Source organism: Rhipicephalus microplus, chromosome 8 (genome assembly GCF_043290135.1).
Source record: "Rhipicephalus microplus isolate Deutch F79 chromosome 8, USDA_Rmic, whole genome shotgun sequence".
Classification (NCBI taxonomy): Eukaryota; Metazoa; Arthropoda; class Arachnida; order Ixodida; family Ixodidae; genus Rhipicephalus; species Rhipicephalus microplus.
This window is the reverse complement of record NC_134707.1, coordinates 34606932-34631952: the sequence shown is the minus strand read 5'-3', so window position 1 is coordinate 34631952 and position 25021 is coordinate 34606932. Positions and strand designations below refer to the sequence as shown.

The 25021-nt window shown below is 43.3% G+C and overlaps 1 protein-coding gene and 1 long non-coding RNA gene across 3 annotated transcripts in view; one reads left to right on the top strand and one right to left on the bottom strand.

Moving 5' to 3' along the window:
• Nucleotides 1–25021, bottom strand: part of LOC142768929 (uncharacterized) — a 59420-nt gene that overhangs the window by 25783 nt on the left and 8616 nt on the right. The window lies entirely within an intron of this gene.
• On the top strand, nt 2250–4284 carry LOC142768456 (uncharacterized). Its single transcript, XR_012885292.1, has 3 exons — nt 2250–2386; nt 2864–2896; nt 4155–4284. It is a non-coding gene; the product is annotated as an uncharacterized LOC142768456 (long non-coding RNA).

The window sequence follows — 25021 nt, the reverse complement described above, 5'->3', positions numbered from 1 at the left end:
GTGTCTGTCAGGGTCTCTGGTGTTGGCGGCCCACCGGGAGGACGACGGCGCCATCATGCTTACGGGGGGTATGCCCGCCGTGGCTGCTCCCGACGAAGATGAGGTTCCTGGGAACTTACGGGACGCGAGACGAGGCCGGCCTCAACGAAGCGAGGGTACGTCACCCTCTCGATGGTTCCATCCTGTCCAGCCCACGTTATAAGAAAAGAAAATGGGTGAATGAGCATGAGAATTAAAGATAGATAGATAGATAGATAGATAGATAGATAGATAGATAGATAGATAGATAGATAGATAGATAGATAGATAGATAGATAGATAGATAGATAGATAGATAGATAGATAGATAGATAGATAGATAGATAGATAGATAGATAGATAGATAGATAGATAGATAGATAGATAGATAGATAGATAGATAGATAGATAGATAGATAGATAGATAGATAGATAGATAGATAGATAGATAGATAGATAGATAGATAGATAGATAGATAGATAGATAGATAGATAGATAGATAGATAGATAGATAGATAGATAGATAGATAGATAGATAGATAGATAGATAGATAGATAGATAGATAGATAGATAGATAGATAGATAGATAGATAGATAGATAGATAGATAGATAGATAGATAGATAGATAGATAGATAGATAGATAGATAGATAGATAGATAGATAGATAGATAGATAGATTAGTATTATATCTACGGAATTTAAGGAGAGGTTACGATGGTTATGTCAAAGGCTGTTGGTGAGGATTTTACCTAATTTTACGTATTCTTTCCTGGTGTTCTGCGCCAGTGTCCCATGAGTGAGTGGCTGATTTATTCAGCCATACCCAAACCACTAGAATGGGATACACAATCACTTCAGGGCGATCCACAAGTTTCCGCATCAGTCATGCGTAATCCATGGACTTCCCAGAGAACAAGCGACGCTTCTTTACCCTATAAGAACTGACTCTGCGTACACGCCGGCTTGGTCATTTAAGACTGGGCGAGGCGCTTCCCGTTTAGCGCCATCGAAGGTGACATCGGTGACATCGAACATTTCATTTTGCTGTGCCCGCATTTTGACAGAGAAAGAACAGAGTGGTATGCAGCTTGCAGAAAGATTGTCACAAGCACGGGACATTGAAAGATGTCCTTTTTTCCTGAAGGAACCGCGGCGACGATGAAGAGCGTGCAACGGATCCTGATGACTTTCCTGCGAGACACTGGGCTGAGTGACAGTTGGTGACTTACCCCTGTATTTGAGAGATGCTCACGCTGAAAAATAACCGGCCTTTTAGGCCAGGCTAACCCCGCCTTTGCAACATCATAACTACCCCCACCACCACCGTCATTGGTGCAAACTTTTTTTTCTGATTTCGCGCGATGTGGTTACGAGTACTGGCAGCAGCGGCGGCGGACAACTGTGCGTGACGCGAGTTGTGATCGTATAAAAGCTTTCGCTGCAAAAATGTCTCTGAAAAATCACTTACTGAGCCACACCATGTTGGACGCAAGGGAAATATATGTTTCCAATGACTGCTGTACTTTCTTCTCACTGTTCGTCAATTTCTATAGGAATGCCTTGTAAGAAGTGAGGACGACATTGGACATGTCCTTCACATCTGTTGCTTAAAGAGAGGCAAGTAAGGGGAAGATATATTCAGTTTTGTGTAAAATATTGTCAATCCTATTGTGTTTACACAGTGTGTAGCCCAAGTACGTATGCAATTCTGACAGAAATGAAAATATAATGTATTTCATCTTTTAAAAGTTCTGCGTAGCACGTCATGAACTACAAAAACTTTTGCAATCTAAACAATTCATTAGGGGCTGCCCTCCTGATGTCATAAAAATCTAGCGTTTTTAAGTGCTAACTATGAAAAGAGCACGGAAAGGACGTGAACAATGAGTTTTTCACAAAGTTCAGGACATTTTCCATATATTTCAAGCAAAGCAGAATACCACAGGGAAACCATATGTTTGGCAGCGAATTAGTTAATGTTCTTTCACGACCATGGAGTCAGATTAGTTAGGTTAACAGGGTGTGCTTGCAACAACAGCCTTATTATTACCTCACCCCGTTAAGGTATTTATGTGAATCAGACTAAACTAACTTTTACAAGTATATTTCTTAGAGAGTTGTATGACGGCTACTTTTTTTTACATTTATGTACAGGATTCTATGTTTGACAGTTGCAAACAACGTTTTCAAGCATTTACCAGAAACTGATATTAAGGCCATACTACACATTTATTCAGCAATCACTTTCGCGGCACATAGAGATCGTTGTCGAGATGCGCTACTTGATTTTCATCCCAGTCCTGGTTTTTGTCTACAGTAAAGAGACAGTCGCGCAGATTCCAAGCCATAATTATACTGCAGAAGGTAATTTCTAATTTATTCTCTTTAAAAAACGTTAGTGCTGGTATGATTTTCTGTGCTTATATGATAGTGAGTGTAAAATGGGTGCAGATGTCAGCCAGCCAATAAAACTTCGCAGACGAAGGCAAATGCATGAATTTGCACGTTTACTTCACCTGCAAAATCATTTACTGCAACACCAGTATGTCCTAGCTTCTTTATTTATGACCAGGGCTTGGCAGTAATCGCGATAAAGTAGTATTTCACAGATAGTATTCAGTATCTTCATTTCTGTATCGATATACACTTCGAAAATGCATATGGGTCTCAGTATTTAAATGACTTAATTATGTGTCGATCATGTTGCGAAATTTCTCTGTAGGTGAGTATCTTGTTACTTTTTGGTTAGAAATCATCAAAAGTGTTTGCAAAGACGAAACTGACACTTTTTGAGTGCTAAACTAAGAAATTCACGCCCCCGTTTTTTTTTTTTTTTTGCAGAGTGTCGAAATGGACCTTGCGCATACCCTGATAGTAAGTGATGGTTCTATTCAGTAATTTTCGTGAGTCTTGATGTTTTGGCGGTCGACAATATAATATGCGGCATATGCGTAAGCCCGTACCCTTATACAAAGCCGAAACTTTACACAAAATTATTCCTATGGTGAAACTTTTAGTATTTAGGTTCAGTCATTACAGTCTTAAAACTTTTATGTTGTACTTATTCCCGTTTCTATGGAATGGCTTTTGAATTCCGTCATTCAATAAATAACGTCGCAGTTGTTTTTGCACAGGGATGGCTATTTTAGATTTATATTCTCCTTGGCTCAACATAGTTAATTTTTGTTTTTGTTTCAAATTCTCTGGCTACTTTTTTAGTTTTTTTTTCATCTGGCAACTATGGATAGCATGTGACAGCACTCGGCCACTTAAGGTTTTTTCACAGGCTTTGTGGGCTTAGTTTCCAATGTTTGAAACGAATGCGTCAACCATAATGTTTTTGAAAAAACTGAATTGGTGGCTTTTAAAGATGCTCTACAACGCTATATTCATGACTTGTGTACAACGAACAACTGAAAACTTCCTAATCACAGTGACATAGTTAAGAGAAAAATGAAAATGCCCTAATTACTTATAGGCTCGTTGAAACAGTATACCATCGGCTCGATTCGCATCAGATGTACTTCTCCTTTTCAATGTCCTAATCCAAGTTACACTGAGCAAACTGCACGTGAGGCACTACGACGAGGTCGAAATTCGACCTCAATCATCGGCATATTTATCGAAGCAGTACCATAATAAATTTAGCATTGTATTAAAACACCTATAGAGACGAATATTCCCAGTAGAGGTTAGACATATTCCTATTGATTCAATGGGCTGATATAATCGCATACTTATGATTATTTAGTCAACTTTGCTAATTATCAATGCACTTGAGGAGAGCACATGAAGCAATGTGAGTTAGTAAGTGGCCTATTGATAATTGTAGCATCCACCGGAGTATAGATGCTTGATACCTCCATCGAGCATTTATTTCTAAAAAATGTTGTACAATGTAAGCTCTAAGAGCACTTACAATGTACATTTCCGAATCCACCGTAAACTTTGAAGATAGATTTCTGGTAACTGTTTTAATGTTTTTATATCTAATCTTTTCGATTCTCTCTACACGCCTAAATAATGTGTATGCTAATTTTGTTTCATCAAGGCATATATTATTGCACTCAGAGTTTTTGAAGGGCATCTGCATCTATGGTTACACATGCACGCTTCTTTCTTTCTGTACCAGTGTGTTGGGGCTGCCCTCAACCAGTACTGACAAATGCATACATAAGGAATAGCCTTTACTACTACGATAAGTTGACTCGAAAATGTGAAAACATTGTTGAAGAGGCCTATGGTTGTGTCGTTTTTTCAAAGCTACAGGACTGCAGATTTCTTTGTGGGCTTGACAACGACTCTGACAGTGAATATTTTGAAGACGAGGAAAAGGATATCTGATGTAAAATGGTGAGCAATTCTAATTTTTTTCTGTTGAATTCTTACTCCTTTCCGAATGCCTAGAGCAGATTCACTAAACCATTTTCTAACACGAAGTTATCCTCTTACTCAGTGCAAGAAGTAGTTTGCTGGCGGGGATGCCATTGATAATTGATATTGAAACACCCTAAAGGTTTAATTTATTTAGTTGGTAAAAGTGTTTTTTATAAAAGTGTCTCTGCTATAGCTCAAAGGTATGTTTACACAGGAGGCAACTTTGTTGACAAATGCGAATAAAATGAGGGGGGCAATGTGCTCAGTAACAAATATAGGTTACGTATTTGTTAAGCAAATGGTACATACTATGATTCAATGGCAAGCTTGCTGTAGTGTTGAAACACGTAAGCTTGAAAAATCCCAATAGATGACCTGCACTACATGTTAACTACCATAATATTATTTTTGGTCATCAACTACTTCTTGTCGACTCTTGTAAAGTTTCGTAAACAAGGTGCTAAACTAAGTTGTTGAAAAATAAGTGGGGCCCCATAACTAACGCTGAGGTGGCTGATGGCCAAATCGGTTCGGCATTTCATTCAGTGCATTTGTTAACGCACTTCAGTCTTTTTTTGATATCACCACTTCTTATGCATGACAGAACAGCTCAACAAACACTCACAGCAGTTCGCAAGTTTACAAATTACTCGGCAGTTGTCACGCATGACTAAAATATCAGTTTTGCCTAATAAGAAACTATATAACTAGGCTGCACCATTTTGGCTTGGAGCTACGAGTTACATGTTACTTGCTTCTGAAAAAAAATGCTGGTGTGCACAAGCGGGCTTGCGAGGAATGCATACGCGACATTCAAAAGGTAACTTATCTTCTGAAGAAACGTCAGCTTTCAAGTTGGAGTACAGACATTAGTTTTATCGAAACGAAGCACTCGCTATGGTTTCATTCCAATTTAATGTGCGCTGCTGTAAGTACCATACGTAGCATTCGTTAGTGCATTACTCCGGGATATAGCAACACTTTGATGTAGCTTACTGATTGATAGCCCTTCATATGTAATGTTTCTTCGACTGCTTAAAATCGAAGCCAAGAGTGGAACGGAAAATGTGGTTTCTTAAAAAATCCTCTCTGTAACCGTGAGAGAAACTGTGCCGGTAATTGAATGAATACCCTTCTTGCGAGTGGTACTTGTTGGTCTCTCCGTACGCATGTCGCAGTTCTATTTATTTTATCTTACTCTGAGCCTAGCAGAAGATCCTAGTGTTCACGAAGAGTTGCGGAACTGCATTACGGTCCCTGCAACGGCAAAATTGCTAAATATATTATTGGGTACTTTGGCAGCACGCGTTCTTGCAACCACCCGTTTGCACAAAGTGTTGAGGAGAGAGCACTCGATGTCATTGTAAATATCATCTATTAAAAACTAAATACGACGAAATCTAATGTTATTGCGTTTATCTTGTAATTATAACTGCTTCTTGTACGTCAGTTTTTTTTGACAGCTAAATTACTTACCAACTGCCTCGCGCGAATGACACAAGATTATAATGCAACCAATCATCACCAAAGAAGCTATAATTTTTTTTCTCGTCTTAAAACTGCATTATGATTGCGAGGGACACCAAAGTGGAGAACTTCAGAAATTTCAACCATCTGGTGTTTATGAAGGAGCACCTAAATCTGCACACGTGGGTCTCTAGCGTTACGCAACCGTCAAAATGCAGCCTATACGACCCGGATTCGATCCCACGACCTTCGGGCCAGAAGTCTCGTACGACAACCACTAGGCCACTACTTCTGTAGTAAAGGAGCTATGGCACTGAACGATGGAAATGAAATTTTTCCAGGATGCATCAGACGGAGTGGATAAATACTGTTAAGCATCTGGCTAGATCTACGGCAAGCGTGAACTTTTTCCGTATGTTTTTTCTCACAAAGGGCACCTTCGAACTTTTATTGAAAGTCGCAATCGAATGAAGTCGCGTTCAGAAATAAGCCTTTGGCAATTGGTTGAAATTGGTGGCGAATTTTTGCCGCTGCCGTAACCACGAGGTCCCGGGTATGTATATGAATGTGTATACATAAAAATGCCGAAAGTAGAATAAATCAGACGAAAAAGTTTCAAAGCACCCGACCAAGGTTTCCAACCAGCGGCCACTGGATATGCTGCACAACTAAACAACGTGCCGTGCGTACGCTGGCGTAGTCACGCTGAGCTATTTATATTCGCCATTTACCACTAGCGGTACCCAGTGGTCGCAAGAGCCTGAGCGAGTTTTCTATCACGCGACGCTTCCAAACTTTCATTGAATGTGAAAGCGGCCCTTGATACGCGCGCGGAAAAGTGTCCCATTTCTGTGACTACTCGTGATGTGAAACAATAAAATATACTATCAGGCACACCCCGCATTAGATGACATCGCGTGGCAGGTGACGCAACAGGCTCATTCAATGTGCCGCAGCCTAAAACAAAAAGAAATTTATAGAAGCATCGAGTTCTCCATTGCCGACACTTGCAGCTCGCTGCTCAACCACAAAGCCAAATGTTAGTTCCAGTTTGTCCTATTCATACCTGTGTGGTCTTTTCGAGCATCCATCTTTGTGCTTCAGCGGTGCGCTGCAAGTATCGAGCTGCTTGTTGTTCTTAATGTGGCATTTCAATTTCTTGCTATCGCATTCATTGCTTCGTCCTTGCAATGAAACTGACATTTTAACACAAAAACGTTGTTGTACATGGTGACAGCAGATACTGAGAAAGTCTAGATTTCTGACTGCTCCGCGTACAACCACTTTTCTTTTTTTTTTTTACCCTGAACGCCGACTTTCAACCCCGGACTCTGTAAGCACCTGTTCTGGGCGTCCTGATATCTGTTCCCGAAAACCCCTAGCAGAACACAGCTGCACGGGACTTTTCATCGGAGGGCTGCATGTATTCTCGTTCATTTTTCCACTGTGCTCTGTTAAACGCCGCTTGTAAACGAGGCGGTCGATGGTTACGCATTGAGGCATGGAAAGTGAGCGGCTGTTCATTGTTTGGCAACTGGAGCGCGATAATAGGTGCTCGCTTGGCTGCTGGTGGTGCAGGAGAGGATGACGGTGAACAACACCGCGCCCATATCGTGACCTTGCTGCCAGGTCACGATATGCAGCCAATCGATCTAGACTAGTATTGATATATGGCAGTGACCACATCTCATTTCAATGAAAAGTGTTCGTGTTAAACTGTCGTCACTTTTCACTATTTTATGTGTTATCGGAAAAAGATCTTGCATGTTTTTTTCCTCTTCTTTTTTTAGATTCAGCGTTCCTTCACGAGAGGACGCTCAGAACGAGTTTTTCATTTTTAGAAAGACTGTTTTACCTTTGTCTATAAACGAGCAATGGAGTTGAATAAAGCAATCATAAATCTCCATCTCAGTCTGAATATTTTACTCTCGTTTTAAAATCATCGCATGGTCTTTGTCAACACAAACTGTCAAATCAAACTGAACTGGACACAATACCAGTTATGGCCAATAAATATTGTATATAAATGTACACCGCTTGGCACTGATTTACTTGCGTGAGTTATCTATGTCACATGTAGATGATTTACAGTAGCACCAAACGATCCCACTTCTTCATTCATTCATCATCATCATCATCCATTTCGTGGATGCGACAATTTTTGTCTTGAAACTGCTTTGAAAAAAGGTTACGAATTTCATAGGTGGTAGAAGTCTTCATAACACGTGTAATATGGTGAGCCAGAAGCGTACAATCACACCAGGCGTTAAAAGACGTGAATAGCGTAACGAGTGTTTTGAAGGAGCACTAAAGGCAAATATATAGTCAATGTTGATTGCTGGAATAATGGTTCAGAAACCTTGTCGTACTACTTTTCTGCCAAGGAAGTGCTTATTTTGAAACAAAATCAGGTGTTAGTGGCCAGCATTGTGTTAGCGCACATAATATACCCCGCCTAAAAGCGGTCCGTTTCCCGTCCCTGTTGCCGTGCACAACATTGCCCTGCTTTACTGCTGGTTCGCTGACGCTAGTAGCAGTATCGAGCGAATGTAGCGCGAGCCACAGCAGAAAGAGCGATTATTGATCAATTCCCTGACATTTCGGAGACAATGATTCCATTTGCTTGGTTTAAGTGGGCTCCGCAAAATGGCGACACCTATCCAGCCTAACCAAGTGAAAACGAAACTTTCGAACCAGGCGCGCCATTCCTAGGAAAGCGGTTATCTTTTTATATTTAAAACACAAATGTTCACGCAACATTTTATTGCGTGTCTTCGGGGCAGAAGGTTTCTTTTTATTGCAGCTGGTTTTATTACTCGTGAATAATTCTAGTTCGACAATCTGACGTTATCGGGATCACTTCAAAACTATCCCACCCGTGGGGCCCGTCGTGTGGTATCTTTAGCATAATTTCTTGGTCAGTAGGACACTGCTGTTGATAATATTGCCGCTTAGAAGTCATCGTACATTGAGCTTTCACTCTGACATGAATTGTTATTTGCCGTTAGTGTCCTTTTGAATGCCCACCCGTCGCTTAGCGCTCAGGCATATTACAAAGCGCTCAGGGATATCAAGTTTGGACGTGTCATTTATTTTCGTCGTCCAATCACGTTACGTAATGCCGAATTCGGTATACGGCAAGCTAGTGAAACGGCTGCGACTGCATCGTGAGCGTGGCATGTATTCTTGTTCTTACATGCCAACCCTGTCATAATTATCATGTTTGCACCAGTCACATACTTTCATGATCCATTTACATGACGCAACGCCGAATTTCGTGTATCTGAAGCTAGCGAAACGAGCGTGAGCGCACTATGAGCGTAGAATCTAGTCATGTTTACATGACACGCATGTCATGATTATCGTGGTTGGACGTGGCATTTACCATCGTCCTCCGTTCGCGTGACGTAACACCAAACTTAGTATATGTGAAGCCAGCGAAACGGGCGCAAGCTCATCATGAGCGTGGCATGCAGTCGTGTTCTTACATGACACGCATGTCATGATTGTCACGTTCTCACCAGTCATATACGTTCTTCATTCATACACGTTATTCATATTTGGTATACGTGAAGCTAGCGAAACAACCACGAGCGCACCATGAACGTGGCAAGTAGTCTTGACTTACATGGCATGCATGTCAAGATTTCCACGTTGGGGCCTGTCACTTATTTCCGCAATGCAGTCATGTCATATCATACAAGTTTTGCAATACATCATGTGAACGAAACCACCACAAGAGCAGCAAGACCATGGCATGCAAATCATTACATTTATGACATACATGTCATGATTTTAGTGTCATGACTAGTCACGTATGCTCGTCATACAGTCAAGTTATACCGTACCGATTTCGGTGTAGATCCCATTGTTGAAACCGCCAAGAAAGCTAAAAGTTGTAGGCGCATGGATATATAGACCGATAGGAATGGGCAAAATCGCCGAATTTCGCTAAGAAATGCTTCGCATATAAAATTGAACCCAGCTTGTAATAAGTTTCAGAGGGCTCTTTGGTTGGCTCACTCATCTGTTCGTTCTCTGATGAATGACCCGACCCATCAGGGTGGGTCAGCAATGAATCATGCAGCAGTAGAACTTGTAAGCAGAAAAAAAAAAGAAAAGAAAACTAACGATCAGTGAGAACTGTAATATACACAAAATCAAGATTGCTACGGACAATAATGATTACTTTTATGAAATCCAAATAAGACATGGAATAAATAACACTATAAATAGATGAATATATAGAGCAGAAACACAACATATACTGATGACATATAAATGTACTTATTATACTAACACCGCAATTTCTTTGCTATGTATAATCCAATACGGTGTCAAATATGTCGCTGTTGCAGATAAGCATCCAGCTGGTTGTCCCAGTCGCGGTGGTCAACTGGCTGAGGTACTAGGCTGCTGACCCTATGGTCGCGGGATTGAATCCCGCCTGTGATGGCTCCATTTGAGATGGAGGCAAAAATGCTGTAGGCCCTCGTGCTCAGATTTGGGTGCACGTTGAAGAACCCCAGGAGGCCGAAATTTCCGAAGCCTTCTACTATGGCGTCTCTCAATAATCATATGGTGGTTTTGGGACGTTAAACCCCACATATCAATAAATCAAACAGCTCAATCTGGCTTGGCTAGGCTTCTACCCTATCTCCTTTCTCTTTCTCCCTGCCCTCGCTATTATATATACTCCACTCTGTATGGCTATGCTTCCACTCCCTCCTTTCAGTTTAAATGCGAAACAATTGTTAGCGTACTCCCGCCAATTTAAGCGTATGTGTTTAACTAGCCGCCAACTGCTTCGTTGTCAATTGGTCGTTTTGGCAATTCAGGAAATTTACCCCAACTGTTTATTTGTATTTATTTATTTATTTATTTTGCTTACTTTTATTTATTTATTTACTTTGCTTATTTATTTATTTATTTATTTATTCATTTACTTTGCTTACTGATTTATTTATTTATTTATTTATTTATGTATTTATTTATTGCGCCCTTAGGACCCGAAAGCATTAAAGAGGGGAGTGGGGATACATCATACAATAAACAACAAGGCATAATTTAAAAAAAAGGTGGATGTACATTGTGACTGGCGAAAACTCTTAGTAATTTAAATAAATACGATAGCAGCGGTAATTTATTAGATACATTTTAACAGTGAGAAAAATGCATACAAACTACAGCAAACATACAAATATACACAAGAAAGAAATGGTGTACTGTGTGACATGAGTGTACGCCAAACATAAACGGCGGGTCGTAGCATGAACAGTGTTTATATGCAAATATTGGTGGGGCCTGGCGTGGCTGTATGATGAACATGATTTACAAGTGTTGACACAAAAGTCATGGCACGCATCTGTGTTGCATAATTCAAATTCTATCCTCATGGTGTGTTTGAAATCGTTTCACTTGCTCAACGTATAACAAACAGGGTATGACGTGACATGAATATATAATGAACGCAAATGGCAAATGGTTACATGGGAATCATTATATGAATTCTCTGTGGGGCATAATTTCCATGCAGATGGTCGGCAAAATTGTGTGGCTCGAAAATCGGCACATGTGTACTGGGAGTGAAGCAGAAAAGGAAGATAGGGGTGACGATGAAGACTGGAATGGAGAAAGCACTCGCCGGTACATGATAAATATTTTATATTGATAGCGTGTCCCTATCGGTCATAACAGTTCAGCTGTTATGTACAAGTTCAGATTTCAGCATCAGATCCTGCCAGTTATTCGCCGGATTTGATGCTTTTCTGAATGCACCGACCGCCTGCACTACCCGCTCTTGTACACTGAGGGTGTCAGTGGAGGTCTCAAAAAGGGTTCCCCCGGCGTTTGCCTCCCCAAGAGGAAATAAACTGTCCGACAACGGAACAATTTGTCGTGTTGGAAGTTGTGGCCCCTGTCATGTGGAGTACGGGTGACGTTTAAAACGGGAAATCACCGGCCACGATACACGAATGAAACATCTTTCGCCTACTAAATTTGTGGCGCCATTTTTTCGAAGCGTGAACAAATACGTGCACCGACATATGTTGGAACTATTCTTTAAAAGTGCTCTTGATTGTGCTTCAAGGATATTCTAAATGAACTTTGCAAATATGACACAAGTGCATGCAAAGGGCACCTAAAAATTTCTGTATTATTATTATTATTTGATTTGCATACGCAGATACCCAAGGACACAGAGGAAAGAGGAAGAGAGAAAGCTGGCAACTGCCACCTGGAGGGGTGCAACGCCTGTTCACTTTTTTTAGAGGGGGGAAGAGGAAAGAAAATGGAAAAGGAAGAAAAAGAAAGAGGAAAGAAAATGAGGAATGAAAAAAAGAATGACGAAGACTTGGATGAGTATGAGTTAAAAAACATGAATAAAAATAATAAAAAATTGTCCTCGTATTTGCATGTTAATCTGCAAATGTTGTCGAAAGACGATAGTTCTGCATGTGGAGAGAGTGAACAAAACATTTATTTGATGTTCTGCGCTAGAAAATCGGTGAATGGTATTCTGGAGGCACTGCGTTAGAGTGCCTAGAGCGTGCAGCGGATGTGAACGAGCACATCAAGTCACGTCACACGTGAGACATGAGCGCTATTTGGCAGTTTTCTCGGAAAACGAAGCGCGTGGCTGTGATGCGGGGGTGTGCGCCCGTCTCAGAGGTGATAAGGTGTAGAACGCAAGGCGATGGAAAGGAGCCACCACCGTGTCCTCTTAGCAAAGCGTTGGAAACACTTGTCTTTTCGTGGAAGCGTTGCATGGTCAGAGCAGCATGATAAACGCTACGGTCCTTAGGATTACTTATGTATACATTTTCTAGTAAAAGACGCACATACAGAATATATGTGTGTTGTTAAGGTGCCTCAGATATGCGCAATAATTGCTTTTTGATTGACAATCGCATAATTATGAACGCTGAAGCTTGAGCAACATTGGTGGGCGCTGCGGATGCGGTCGGCCATTTTGCGTATCGACTGGTGCAGTTCAAAGTAAACAGTATCGTTAAGGGTGGACAAACAGACAAAAGTACAGACAGACAGACAGACAGACAGACAGACAGACAGACAGACAGACAGACAGACAGACAGACAGACAGACAGACAGACAGAAAGACCAAAAATTTTACGTCGAAGGTCCCCAAGAAAGACTATCGTCTTTAAAAACGTCTATAAACGGTGGCCAGATCTGCTTGGTTCATAAATGTAAGGGGGGCTCGGTGGGCCTGGTCACGTCGGGAAGCACAACCGCTCGGAAAGAGGTAGTCGTCTAGGGTCGCGCACTTAAGTCCTAGGAATTTACATTGCTTAATCAGCAAAGACCACTGCGTAGCAAATATGGGACAGTGCACTACGAGATGCTCAAGTGTTTCGCAGGAGTCACAAGCTGCGCACAACGGACTGTCCACACGCCCTTGACGGTGTAATCGTTCACGCACCAGCACAGAGCCCACGCTTAGTTTGTACAACAGCCCTCGGAAACGACGAGGCAAGCCACGGCCACGAATACGAGAAGGGAACGATTGATCCGCCACACGCTGGTCTGGGTGCTCCTTTAGGAGGTGTCGGCGTATAAGCAGATGAGCGTTGTCTATCGTACCTAGAACTCCCGGACAGCCACAGTCATCATGGTTGCATGATGAAGCAAGACAATCCGCTTCTTCATTGCCCGCAATACCGACGTGTGAAGGTACCCACTGTGCGGCTAGGCATACCCCACGTGACAGAATACTGTTGATGGATTCCATGATGCTGCTTAAAATAGGGCTGTCGGTCTCCTTGCTGGTGAGTCTGCTAAGGGCACCACAAGAGTCGGTGAGGATGACAACCTTTGATGCTGGTAACCCTTCTTGTACGTACTTAAGGGCGGCACCAATCGCTGCTAGCACAGCCGTCACCGATGATGAGGGGTGTGGTATTTGAAAAAACCGCCTGATATTGGTTGAAGGGCAAAAGAAAGCTGCAGAAGCGCTCAGACCATCGCTGCGTAAAGAAGCGCCCCTAAATACTTTTGCATAGCCTTCGAAGTTTTCAAATAAGTGTAAATGGGCTAATTGGTATAGTTCCGAAACAGGTTGGTCACACTTCTTGCGATTTCTGGACTTGACAGGTGGGTAGGGAATGCACACGGGCTGTGCTCTGTCGATGTTGGCAACTCAATAGGTTCGCCAGAATTGCCAGTTGCCAGTAATGTCATCGAACAAAGCCGCCCATTGACCCTTCCGAGAAAGAGGGTGCTGTAACAGCCTGTGAAGGAGTGTCTTGCCATCTGCGGTTTGGTTCATACGCCTAATATGATGTATCACTCTCTGGTCAGCTTGCAGCCTTAGCGGCAACTGGTGTGCTTCAGTCATTGATTGATATGTGGGGATTAACGTCCCAAAACTACCTTATGATTAAGAGAGACGCCGTAGTGGAGGGCTCCGGAAAGTTTGACCACCTGGGGTTCTTTATCATCATCATCAGCCTGACTACGTCCACTGCAGGACAAAGGCCTCTCCCATGTTCTGCCAGTTAACCCGGTCCTGTGCTTGCTGCTGCCAATTTATACCCGCAAACTTCTTAATCTCATCTGCCCACCTAACCTTCTGTCTTCCCTTACCCGCTTCCCTTCTCTGGGAATCCAGTTAGTTACCCTTAATGACCAGCGGTTATCCTGTCTACGCGCTACATGCCCGGCCCATGTCCATTTCCTCTTCTTTAATTCAACTATGATATCCTTAACCCCCGTTTGCCCCCTAATCCACTCTGCTCTCTTCTTGTCTCTTAAGGTTACACCTACCATTTTTCTTTCCATTGCTCGCTGCGTCGTCCTCAATTTAAGCTGAACCCTCTGTGTAAGTCTCCAGGGTTCTGCTCCATAGCTAAGTACTGGCAAGATACAGCTGTTATATACCTTCCTCTTGAGGGATAGTGGCAATCTACCTGTCATAATTTGAGTGTTCTTGCCGAATGTGCTACACCCCATTCCTATTCTTCTAGTTACTTCAATTTCGTGGCTCGGCTCTGCGATTATTACCTGCCCTGAGTAAACATAGTCTTTTACAGCTTCAAGTGCACTATTACCTATCTCGAAGCGCTGCTCCTTTCCGAGGTTGTTGTACATTACTTTCGTTTTCTGCAGATTAATTCTAAGACCCACCTTTCTGCTCTCCTTGTCTAACTCCGTAATCATGAGTTGCAATTCGTTCCCTGAGTTACTCAGCACTGCAATGTCATCGGCGAAGCGCAGGTTACTAAGGTATTCTCCATTAACTCTTATCCCTAACAGTTCTCATTCTAGGCTTCTGAAAACTTCCTGTAAGCACGCGGTAAATAGCATTGGGGAGATTGTGTCCCCCTGCCTTACACCCTTCTTGATTGGTATTCTGTTGCTTTCTTTATGAAGCACTATGGTGCCAGTTGATCCCCTGTAGATTTCTTCCAGAATGTTTATATATACTTCATCTACGCCCTGATTCCGCAATGTCTGCATGACGGCTGATGTTTCTACTGAATCAAACGCCTTCTCGTAATCTGTGAAGGCTATGTATAGTGGATGGTTATACTCTGAGCATTTCTCTATTACCTGATTGATAGTATGGATGTGGTCAATTGTTGAGTAGCCTGTTCGAAATATTGCTTGTTCCTTTGGTTGATTGAATTCTAATGTTTTCTTTACTCTGTTAGCAATTACCTTTGTAAATAGCTTGTATACAACAGAGAGCAAGCTGATCGGCCTGTAATTCTTAAAGTCCTGGTCATCTCCTTTCTTATGTATTAAGATGATGTTAGCTTTCTTCCAAGACTCCGGTACCCTTCCCGTTTGGAGACACCTCGTAAACAGGGTAGCTATCTTTTTTACACAATCTGTCCTCCATCTTTCAGCAGATCTGATGTTACCTGATCCTCACCAGCAGCTTTGCCTCTTTGCATGCTCTCCAACGCTTTTCAGACTTCTTCTATCATTACTAGTGGGGTGTCACCTGGGTTACTGCTATTACTAGTGGGGTGTCACCTGGGTTACTGCTAGTTCTTATAGTATTAAGGTCGTGGTTGTCTCGGCTACTGTACAGATCTCTGTAAAACTCCTCCGCTATTTTAACTAACCTATCCATATTGGTAGTTATTTTGCCTTCTTTGTTCCTTAGTGCATACATCCGACTTTTGCCTATCCCAAGTTTCCTCTTCACTGCTTTGACGCTTCCTCCGTTTTTCAGAGCGTGCTCAATTCTCTCCATGTTATACCTTCTTACATCGCATACTTTACGTCTACTAATCAACTTCGAAAGCTCTGCCAGTTCTATTTTGTCTGTTGTACTTGACACTTTCATGCTTTGACGCTTCTTAATTAGGTTCTTTGTTTCCTGGGAAAACTTGCCAGTGTCCTGTCTAACTACCCTGCCTCCAACTTCCAGTGCACACTCCGTAATGATACTCATCAGATTATCATTCATTGTATGTATGCTAAGGTTGGTTTCCTCACTAAGAGCCGAGTACCTGTTCTGCAGCGACACTCTGAATTCCTGTACTTTCCCTCTCAGTGCTAGCTCATTTATTGGCTTCTTGCGTATCAGTTTCTGTCGTTCCTTCTTCAAATTTAGGCGAATTCGAGACCGTACCATTCCATGGTCACTGCATCGTACCTTGTCAACCACTTCCACATCCTGCACGATTCCTGGGTGTGCACTCATTTAAAGTCTATTTCGTTCTTATTTTCGCCATTAGAGCTCCTCCATGTCCACTTGCGGTTTTCTCGTTTTCGGTAGAAGGTATTCAAAATTCGTAAATTATTGCGTTCTGCGAATTGTACTAGTAGCTCTCCTCTGGCGTTTCTAGTACCGATGCCATAATCTCCTACTGCCTGGTCTCCAGCCTGCTTCTTCCCTACCTTCGCATTAATGTCGCCCATCACTATAGTATACTGTGTTTTTACCTTGCTCATTGCCGATTCCACGTCTTCATAGAAGCTTTCAACTGAAGCGTCATCATTGCTGGATGTAGGCGCGTAGGCCTGTACTACCTTCATCTTGTATCTTTTATTCAGTTTAATTACGATACCTACCACACGTTCATTAATGCTACAATATTTCTCTATGCTGCCAGCTATGTTTCTGTGAATTAGGAACCCCACTCCCAGTTCTCCTCTGTCTGCCAAGGCCCGATAGCAAAAGACGTGCCCATTCTGTGTCACCGTATAGGCCTCATCTGTCCTCCTAACCTCACTGAGCCCTAATATATCCCATTTAACACCCTCTAGCTCCTCGAATAATACAGCCAGACTTCCCTCACTAGATAATGTTCTAGCGTTAAACGTTGCCAAGTTCAGGTTCCGATGACGGCGTGTCCGGATCCAGAGATTCTTAGCGCCCTCTGCTGCGTTGCAGATCTGACCGCCGCCGTGGTCAGTTGCTTCGCAGCTGCTGGGAACTGAGGGCCGTAAGTTCTTTGACGTATGCATGTGGGAGGTAGTGGCCAGATACTGCACCAGAGTGGCCAATCCTTCTCTGGTGAGGGAATGGGTTACCGGCGGTGATTGCCGGAGAGGCCACCCCGCAGGCCTCTTAATGCAGTTCCATCAACACGCGGATTTTTTTTATCCGGTTGGGAGCTGCGCGGCACCGGGATTTGAACCACGGACCTCTTGCATGCGAGGCGGATGATCTAACCACTACGCCATCGCCATACTCCTAACGTACACCCAAATCTGAGCACACGGGCCTACAACATTTCCGCCTCCATCAGAAATGCAGCCGCCGCAGCCGGAATTCGAACCAGCGACCTGCGGGTCAGCAGCCGAGTACCTTCAGCGCTAGACCTCTACGGCGGGGCAGGTGTGCTTCAGTCAGTAGTGGGGCGGATCGTGATTCACGAGGTAAGCCAAACAGTACTCGGAAGGCAACACGAAAATCCCGTTCCAGCTGAGACATTAAAGCAGGCGGTACATTCAAGAGTGGCAAGGCATACTATACGCAAGAGAGTACAGCTGATTGGTAAACCTGTAGTGCCGTCTTCTGATCAATGCCATCACCCCTAGCAGTCAAGGCGGCTACACACTTGAACAGGGACAGCGATTTTCGCCTCAGAGTTTTAACAGCAGGGCGCCAAGAAAGGCTATCATCGGTGATTACACCCAAGTAGCGATGTTGGTGTATCCACTGTATCGGTGTGTCTCCGAAACAAGGGCGGCGCCAGGGGGGGCAAGGGTGGGCTGCAGCCCTCCAAAATTCTCGCCTGCCCCCCCCCCGGAGGAACTCACTTTTCGTGGTTGCCCCCCCCAGTAAAAACATCCTGGCGCCGCCCCTGCTCCGAAGTAAAGACTGCTGTGAGGCTTCGACGAGCGCGTTGCCTTGGGTAATACGCGATCCGAGCTGACTTCGCAGGTAAAACCTACTGGCCAACTTCCATCAAGTATTCTGAAGTTGCCTTCAGAGCTCGCTGCAATATACCACGAAGATGTGGACCAATGTGTGACAGACCACTGACCCAGAGTGCGATGTCATCAGCATAAATCGCTATGCCTATAGGATCGTCACATTCTTGCGGTGATCGGCCTAGAAGTCCAGCAAGTATGCTATTAAAGAGAAGCGGTGACAAGACATTGCCTTACGGGACGCCACATTTAACAGCACGCGGCTCACTCTGTACTTCTCCAATGCCCACTTTCATTCTGCGCTCAGACAAAAAATCACGGAGAAAGGGTAACAGACGACCTGAAATTCCTCCATTCATCAGTGCACAAAAAATCGCCTTATGTGGCACCGAGTCAAACGCTTGCTGTGTGTCAAGAATTAAGACATAGGCTGAATATATGTTTGCTCGAGCAGATTCAAACGATGATACAAGATCTGCTATGCTATCGAAGGCTGAATGGTGGCGACAAAATGCGCTCATGACGTCAAGGAAGAAAGTGAGCTTCTGTAATCTGCTGTTCAGAAGAAACAGCACCATACGTTTTATTATATTCATAACATTAGAAATTGGTGATATTGGCCCGTATGACTTCAGGTGTTGTGCAGGGCAACCAGGTTTTAAAACTGGCTTAACCACCGATGATTTTCATTCAGCAGGCATCAGACTCGTTTGCCACACTTTGTTATATTCGTTCAGGATACATTGACGAAAGACCTCATCAACGTTTGGCATAGCTTGGTACGTTACACCATCTTCGCCTGGGGCAGCGCGACGATAACAGAGGCTAAGTGCATGACGCAGCTCGGCCAGGGTAAATTCTGCCTCATCCATCCTACATGGAGGTCCATATAACTTTTTTGCGGAACGATGACTTGCGTTGTCTCTTGACATAGGACAGGTGAAATTATTGGCAAAATCTTCCGCAAGAATTTTCGGAGACCGCCCAGTCGTGGTACCCAATGCTGTAGTAGGGCTCTTGCAGACCTCGGGTGTTCGGAGAGCCTTCGATATGCGCCACACATTCCCAAAACCGCTTGCCATATGAAACGAGCTACACAATGCAGCCCAGCTTCTTCGACGAAGCTGTTTTGTGTGCCACCTAATGGCTGCATCCAAGCGGTTATAAAGCGTTCAATCAGAGCTTCTTTTGGAACGCTGTGACCTCCTGTAAACACGTCGTCGACAAGCACGTAGTCTCAAAAGCTTTAGGTCAGGGTTTGACTTGTCGATGCTTCGCAGTCGTCGTACTGTAGCTTGCTGCAAACATTCACTGACTATATTGAACAGGTTACTGTGTGATGGCGCCACTGAAATCAGCTGACGGAACTTGTCCCAATCCGTCACTGTGTAGGCAGCTTTTTGGCTGCTAGGAGAATTCTCTGCAACCAGCGAAATGGGCAGATGAATTGAACACCATGGGTCAGCTTCGCTTGACCAAGTAAGACGCACATCTCTCGCTGATATGGCAAGATCAGTGGTGTATTGTTCCTTTCCTCTGCCAACAAATGTAAATGTGCCGTCATTAAGGGTCTGCAGATCATGTTTAACAATAGGCTCATTGATTTCCACTCCACGATTGTCTTGTGAACGACCACACAAACGAGGACGATTTGCATTGAAATCTCGACATAACAGAAATGACGACCCACACCAAGATAGCGTGCACTCCAGCAATGTGATGTCCGAAGATTGCGTTAATCGAAAATATATGCTTGCTAGAGTCATAGTTGTGTTCCTGAGAATAATAGCAACTGCTACACATTCAGGGTCGGCGTCACAGAGGTCACTTGCGTCAATCATTGCGAGATGAACATCAGATCGTATGTACAATGACGGTTTCGGAGTATTTCGTGGATGCATAATGTCTGTACACTGGAAAGATGCACACGCTATCACCGTGCATCGGGTATTGCTGTGAACGCTTGAACGACGGGTGTTCATGTTGCTTTTAGAGAAGACTGTCAAGAACTGGAACGAGAGCCTCCAAAAGTTGTTGTGCGGCTTATACGGCTGGTGTTAGACGACCGGTTATGAGAGGTTTGACGACGTTAACAAGCATGTTAAGCATGGTTACAAGGTGGGCATCATCGTTGGCTGGAGTCGTTTCTGGCGCTCTGTTTACAGTATCTTCTACTGCAGACATGGCCTTGGTGGAAGCCGGTTCCGACACTTTATGAGGCGTGACCTTTGAGGAGATCGTGTCCGACGTATTTGATGGAAGCTCCGGCTACGATGTTGCCGAAATGCTGAAATTTGGCCTCCCTCCGTCGCTTCCATTCGCTGTGACTATACTATTCTTCTTACGTACAGGTGCATCTTCAGTTGTGCCGTTGTCAGCTACTTGACGGGTGCTATGGCTTGGCCTCTTTTCTTGTGATGCTATCTTTTAGCTTTCTCTTTTGGGACCTCCTATTTTTTTTTTCTTTACCTTGGGACATTCTTCGTCTGCTGCCAAGTGTTCGCCATTATAGTTAGGGCAGCGAGATGTCACACAGTCAAAAAATTTTACGTTGCGATTTGCGCCACATTTAGCACAGACCACAACACTTGTGCAGAAACCGTGTACATGTCCAAGCTTGAGACATTTGCGGCATTGTAGAGCCTTTGGTATGAAAGGTCGGACCGGGTAGCGCACTAGTCCGGCCTTCATGTGACTAAGTAGCTTTTCGCACCCGAAAATAATATTCACACACTTTGAAGAGCCAAATCTTCAATGGCTGATGACTCAGCGTGGTGGCATACAAACTATCAAATTTTTCAATGCGTCGTCTGAAAGCTCTAGGTCTACATTCGATAATGCCCAGATGTTAATTTAGCGCCCCGTGTATCAAAAGCCCGCACGTTAAGGTTGCATAGCTGAGATAGACTTAGCAGGGTTTTCATCACTTTCTAATCTGTTGTGTCTACGGCAATGATATTTTTCCTAGGATCCACTCGAACTTCTTGGATCAGACCAGGGGCAAGTTTGAAGAAAAAGTCATGTAGCTTCTGCTTGGAGATAGCGTTCCGGCTTACCATGACGTCGACCGGCACATACGCAACTGCCGGAGTCATAATGTTGTTGTATATTACGGTCTCTTCACTGGAGCACGATGCCGCCGACTTTCGTCTTGGCCGTCGATGCTTAGTACGTAGAAATGCATCCGTGTCATGCGACGTAGCATCAGACACGGAATCAGCAGCTTCTGATGTTATTGAGGAGCTGAGCCGCTTCCTTGGAGTGGCAGGTCTACCATGCCGCTAGGCAGGTCCACCACCATCTCCTCCATAGCGAGCCTTGCAGGGAAGGTCCCCCCCCCCCCCCCCACGCAGAGCAGAGATCTTGAGGACAAGTAGTGGGCTGGGTGCCAAAGATGCATGATGACACACATAAAAAGAAACAAAATATAACACTGTTAAATACATCAAAACTTGTGTTGCGGCATGCCACAACTGCCAACTTATTTACTTAAATCGTTTGTTATCGACAATTAGGTTTCGCACCGACTTTCAGAAATCAACTGAAAATCTTTACCTGTAAGCGATATTAGCGTCTATTGAAAATTATTGCACAACTTGTTAATTCAAGCATTTCAGCTACTTTGCTTTAGCAATTGTGTATTTGCACCTTTGAAAATACGCTAAAAGCCATTATTGGTCGACCGATTGAACTTTTGAACTTTTGAATCACTCGTGCCATTCTTTAGAGTAACATCCAACGGTTCTTTATTCATGAATGGAACAGCAATGAACAAACAGCATTTTATTACGTCCTTTTATGCACGGAATGGTCTTTAATCAGTGCTGCTAGTTTTATTACTATTGATTAACTATAGGCAGTAACTCTGACGTCATACGGATCATTTTGGGAGTGGTCTACTGTGGCGCATCTGTTCTCAAGCATTTACATTAATCACTCAATAAACAGAACACTGTTGGTGATAATGTTATCCTTTTAGGAGTTGCCATAGATTGAGCTTTTACTCTGATGTACATACATTGTTATTTGACTTTAGTGTCCTTTTAATAAGCATGCCTTCGTTTATATTTGCTCTATATTTGCTTCCTTTATTGAGCATGGGATATTTTATGGCGATAATAATTATATTGACACTCTCTCGGTTATTTGCAGTAGCCTTAGCCGTAGGGTTACATATAATATCAAAATTATTAACACTTCCCCTCCCCATGCCTCACGCACGCATCGTAAGTTAAACCCTCGGGTAAAAGCGTGCAAGGGGGGGGGGGGGGTGACAATCACGACTGAAGCAGAGATCAGTCAAGCCGAAACATCTCCACCGCATGGAGGGAAGGAAATTGGAGGGAAAATAAAGGCAAGGAGGTTAACCAGCCTATAGGCAGCCGGTTTGCTACCCTGCGCATGGGAGAGGGATGGCGGAGATGAAAGGGAGCAGAGAGGGAAGATAGAAACAGCACATTTGGCAGCACATGCGCGCACACTCAGTCATAGTCCAGTCTTGTCTTTCGCGGTGTGTGACATTGCTGTTACAGTCGCTTGTTCAAGTCGGTGTCGCGTAGCAATTTCAACAGAGCTTTCGTCGCCTTCTGTTGCAAAGCCTTCTCACGGAGCTTCCAATCGTCATTATCGTGTATGCGTGTTGTACCTCCGTTTGCTGAAGCAGAGGGAAAACCCTCCACCCGTCTTGAAGGAGCACGCAGAAACTCAAAGGCACCGGAGGGAGGTGGGGGGATGTATCGCTTGTGGAGCGGAATCGAGTGAGAACGTTATTCGTAAGGTCGCGGTCACGATCGTTGGCTTGGGCGCAGAATTGGCAGCCATCAGCAGACAGCTCGTATGCCCTTCGACGTGCTGTCCTGTCAACGCGAAGAGACACGGAGCAAAGTGCATGTCTCCTTAAGCAACTGTGTTTTCATGGTTTTCATACACCAGCGTTTTGCAGAGTTACGTGAAGAAGCATCCACAAGAGAGAGTGAGAGATTGAAACTATATTCAAGGGAAAGGAGATTTTAAAGCTTCTATGGTTGCGGCCCTATGTCCGGGGCTCCACTGTCTCAAGCCTGCCCGCCGAACTTTATCCAGGAGAGCTGCACTCCTGAGTCCGAGCTGTCTATAGGTGTGCCTTCTACTGCTACATACTACGTCCTAAGGATTTTCTTGAGAAAATTGACTACATCGCTCTATCTTTCGTTACTTCTCTGTATTTGTTGCTCTGTCTTGCTCTCTGATTCTTTTTTTTTTCATTGCTTATCTATGTCTCTTTTATTCTGTTTCTTTTTCTATCTGTCTGTTTCTATATATGTCAGTATAGGTTTGTCTTTATTTATTTTAATCTTCTGCACTTCTTTTTCTCTGTATTTCTACGTACGTCTCTTTTTCTCTCCCTCTCTCTCTTCTTCTCTTTCAACTTGTTCTCTTTCCTATTCGAGGTATTGAATACCAAGCCAGGTAAATTGTCTCATTCGTTAGTGAGAGCAAAGCAGAAGATGAAGAAAAGCACGAAGAGCGTGCGGGCTGGCCGAGTTATTCCGCTAATAATGGTGATAGTTTTTTACACGACCGACTGAGTTTTCCTCGCAAGTTAATATATTGTACTTGCACGGCAGCTCGGTTTACAATTATCTGGGGTGCCTACTCGACTGAGTATTTTAGCTCACCGGACAAGGAAAATTTTATGGATTGTTGAACTGTTTAAAATATATAGAGTTTTATGCATGGGTGAAGGAATCAATACGACGGAAACAAAATGCAATATTATATGAAGTAACTCTGACAGGTAAAAGAAAATGAAAAATAGAGAGCACGAGAGAGGAAGAAATACAGTGAAATAACGAATGATATAAGAGGAAATGGAGTTGGAGAAAAGAGAGTAAGAGAAAAGCTAGAAAGAAAGAAAAACTAGAACTTTAAAGAGTTAGAAAAAAAGATAAAAGATATAGAAAAGCAAGCAAAATAAAAAAATCTGTTGGCGAGTGAAAAAAGCGGTGATAAAAAGCACATGAAAACAAATTGAAACTGAAAAAAGAGAAAGCAAGAGTGAAATAAATAGAAACATGAATGGTCATTAGTTGCTCCTATAGGTTTTGCGCCAATGGTTGGAAGTTATTTTTAATTTTTTTTTTATTTCGATTCATGTTCTTCGCCATGCCGAACAAGACCTCATAGTTAACACTTCCAGCGAGCTGTAGCCAGAAAAGACTGTCACACTTGTCAAGCAACAAGTTTAAAAGTGTAAATCAAGTCCTTGTTTGGGAACGTAATAAATGTAGACGACTTTGCTACTGACAGTGTAATGTTCTGAATAATAGTTCCGGTGAGCTGTATACAGAAGAGACTGCGTCACAATTGTCAAGTGGAATGTTCAATGCGGCAAGTCATGCCTTTGCTTGACAACTTGATCGATGAATACAACTTTGGTACTTACAACACAATGTTCCCATTAATATTTCCGGTGAGCTGTACACAGAAGAGCCTGCGTCACACGCGTCACGCAAAGTGTGCAACATGTTGTAACTCGGATTTTTGCTTGACAGCGCAATAAATATTAAGGCGCTTTCGGTGGAAGGAAAAAGGAAGTACACATAGAAGACCTGAAGTCGGCAATTTTTTATCAGGTGTGCTTATCTCCCACAAAGCGCGGTTGCATTCTTTTTATTTAAAACCAGGAAATAGGTCTACTGGGAAAGCAGCTGATTTTTGCCCTTTGCTTTGCTCAATACGCTTTACTTTTTTTTTATTCCGTTCCTGATGCTTTGTTGTCTCGTATGTATAGGTGCACATTTTTTTTTGTATTTCTT